The sequence below is a fragment of the Glycine soja genome, chromosome 16 (assembly GCF_004193775.1).
Source record: "Glycine soja cultivar W05 chromosome 16, ASM419377v2, whole genome shotgun sequence".
Taxonomy (NCBI): Eukaryota; Viridiplantae; Streptophyta; class Magnoliopsida; order Fabales; family Fabaceae; genus Glycine; species Glycine soja.
The window spans coordinates 12,221,830-12,225,597 of record NC_041017.1 but is presented as its reverse complement, the minus strand read 5'-3'; the positions used below and the strand labels follow the sequence as shown (position 1 = coordinate 12,225,597).

General features: G+C 38.6%; 1 non-coding gene across 1 annotated transcript; it reads left to right on the top strand.

Moving 5' to 3' along the window:
* Window positions 1-3,661: 3,661 nt before the first annotated feature.
* On the top strand, window positions 3,662-3,768 carry LOC114391367. Its single transcript, XR_003662157.1, has one exon. It is a non-coding gene; the product is annotated as a small nucleolar RNA R71 (small nucleolar RNA).

Below are 3,768 nucleotides of genomic sequence, written 5' to 3'. Positions count from 1 at the left end.
TCTAGAAAATTCAGTAAACATTTCAGATCAAAATTCGAAGTAACCAATTCTCAGTAATTTTTACAAGTTTGTATGTCCAAGCTGCCAGCACCAGCGATTTTTTTTTTAAGCATGGTATATTGATTGCCTTGGGCTTACTTTCAACCTTCCTATGTATGTTGAACTCACTAGGATTGTTTACCACAGTTTTAGGAGTTCAATATTCAATTAGGATCAACATTTAAGCCAGCAATTCAATCACCAAAACTCAAATTCACAATAGACACAATCATAAGGAAACCTAAAAGTTCAAGAAAAGGTTCACAATCAAAGACTCTCTAAGAATTTTGCATGAAGATGTTAAGGACTAATTAACATGAAAGATTTGACTCAAATCAAATAATAGGCTAAAATAATTTCATACACTCATGAACAAATGAGTTACAAAAAGAAACAAGAAAATAAAATTTAGCACAACATAAGAAATCTTATTTGACAAGTTTCATGACTAGACATGACTTCTATGACAAAACTACAATAGGTGAACAAGTCACTCTAGATTTTTGAGGTTTTCTTCTACTTTATTTTGTAAGAATTTTATGGTTTAGGGTTCAGCCACAAAAAATAGCAAGACAAAACTCAAAGGAACCTAAACTCAACACAACTCATGGTTCAAGAACATGAACAAGAAATTTGAACCATAGAAAATGAAATCTAGCTTCTATAGCAAGATCAATCGGTGGAAATTCTAAAGAATCATGTTAACAACATTTAGCACAAGACATGTGAGGAGATACAATGGAGAAAAATGAAGAAACAACAATGGAAGAGAAGGTAAAGCAAAAAAAAAATTAATGGAGGTTTAAGGAGCACCTACTTGAAGCTCTTGTGCTCCGATTACCACTTGATGGAAGCTTGCTTGTGGAGCTTCTATGGAGGCTGGATCTTTGAGCTTCAATGAGGTCCTTCAATGGTGATTTTTCACCATGGAGATGCAGCGGAAGGCAAAGGAGAAGAGGAGAGGGGAGGCACCATCCACTAGGGAATAAGCCAAGGAAGAAGGAGCTTCACCACCAAGAATTGCCTTGGATAAGAAGCTTGAAGAGGATGCTTTAATGGAGGAAAAGAAAGAGAGAAGGGGGGAGCACGAAATTGAAGGAATAAAAGAGGGAAAGAAGTTGAACTTTGAAGTGTATCTCATAAGACTTTCATTCATCAAAGTTACAACAAGTGTTACACATGCTTCTATTTATAGACTGGGTAGCTTCCTTGAGAAGCTTCTTTGAGAAAACTTCCTTGAGAAGCTAGAGTTTAGCTACACACACCCATCTAAAAACTAAGCTCACCTCCTTAAGAAGATTCCTTGAGAAGCTAGAGCTTAGCTACACACCCCTATAATAGCTAAGCTCACCCCCATGACAAAAAAACATGAAAATACAAAAAAAATCCTACTACAAAGACTACTCAAAATGCCCTGAAATACAAGGCTAAAACCCTATACTACTAGAATGGCCAAAATACAAGGCCCAAAAGAAGAAAACAACCTATTCTACTATTTACAAAGAAGAGTGGACCCAACCTTGGCCCATGGGCTCAAAAATCTACCCTAAGGTTCATGAGAACCCTAAGGCCTTCTTTATCAACTCTAGCACAATCCTCTTGGAGCCTCTTGCTCATGGCTCTGGTAACTGGTCCTTTCCTAGGGAGGATTGCATCAAAGAATCCTCAACGTTTCGCACTTGAACATTTGAGAAGAAAACTCATTCGACCAGGAGCTTGTTGAAAATGCCCAAAGACAATTGTGATAGTAGGGTACATTTGATAATAGGGTACAACACCCAGAAAATCAAAACCCGGCTCAAATTCAAATTCACTCTCAGCATAAAAATCAGATACTAGATCAAATTCAAACTCAGATTCAGATTCAATGCATAAGGAAGGACAAGTATACAGATCAGACAAGAATGGATGCTTCCTACCATGAAGAACATAATCAAAATCAAACATATAATCGTCAAAAATCTGATCAATTGTCTCAGCACGAAAAACAGAATGATCCTCAGATGGATGTTTCATGGCATCAAGAATGTTAAAATGAACAACAATATCATCAAATTCCATAGACAATGTGCCAGCATAAACATCTATCTTGGTTCGGGCTGTTTTCATAAATGGCCTACCTAAAATAATTGGAACTGAACCATGGGAAAATCCCTCTTCCATATTAAGAACATAAAAATCAACAGGGAAAATAAGTTCACCAACCCGAACCAACACATCCTCTATGAAACCTACGGGGTAAGCAACACTTCTATTTGCCAAATGAATCACCACATCTGTAGATTGCAAAGGTCCAAGATATAAAGAATTGAAAATGGACAGAGGCATGACACTAACTGATGCTCCTAGATCTAGCATGGCATTCTCAAATTTATTGTTCCCAATAATGCAAGGTATACAGAAAGTACCTGGGTCCTTACATTTCTCAGGAATGTGAGGAACATATTTACCTATCAATGCTGACACATTTTTGCCCATACTAATCCTTTCATTGCCTTTGAGCTTCCTTTAGTGGGTGCATAGCTCCTTTGGAAACTTGGCATATCTTGGAATCTGCTTGATGGCATCTAGCAGAGGTATGTTCACCTCTACTTTCCTGAAGGTCTCCAAGATCTCCTTTTCCACTTCTTCCATTTTTTGTTGGGAATTGCTCTATGTGGAAATGGAAGAGGCATAAGAGGCTACTGCAAGTCAGAACTACTAGAAGAAGGTCCACCTACATGATAATTTTTGTTAGCTCGCTCATGATCAGGAAGATTTCTCTTTTGTGCAACTATCTCATCCACTTTTTTAGGTGTAGGTGCTGCTACTGGTGGAGGCACTTCAATTTGCTTGCCAGACCTCAAGGTGATCGCCCTCACATTTTTTGGATTTTGCATAGTTTGTGAAGGTAATTTGTTAGAATCTTGGGACTGAGCTTGATTCAACTGAGTAGCCATCTTCTAAGGAAGGTTGAGGAGGGGCCTTAGTTTCTTGTTGTCTTTGTTGTTGCTGCTACTGCTTCTGTTGCTGCATTGGAGGAGAAACATATGGCTTGCTTGGACTAGTAGCATTCTGGAAAGGAGGGACAGGCTGTTGTTGTTGTGGAGGACTTGCCCATCTCAGATTTGGATGATTTCCCCAACCTGGATTGTATTTGTTGCTTGAAAGGTCATAATTATTCTACTGTTGTTTGTTTTGCTGCCGATGGGGTCTATTATAAATGTTTGCAGCATAAGCTTCAGGTTGCTCATTAACTCCAGATTGCTGCAAAGAAGGACAAAGATTTGTATGGTGATCTGCAGAAGAACATAGACCACAAACTCTTGCAATAGGTGCATATGCAGATTTCTGATTCATGGCAAGCTGAGTTACTTGGTTGACCAAGGCATCAAGTTTTCCCTCAAGCTTTTTATTTGCATCAAATGAAGATGAATCTGTGGCCACCTCATGGACTCCTCTATGGACAATAGCATAATTTCTTGCACTGAATTGTTGGGAGTTGGAAGCCATCTTCTCAATCAAATTCCTAGCCTCATTAGGAGTCATATCACCAAGGGCTCCACCACTGACAGCATCAATCATACTCCTCTCCATGTTGCTAAGTCCCTCATAGAAATATTAAAGAAGGAGTTGCTTAGAAATCTGGTGGTGAGGACAACTTGCACACAATTTCTTGAATATTTCCCAGTACTCATACAAGCTCTCTCCACTAAGTTGCCTGATGCTTGAAATGTCTTTTCTAATGGT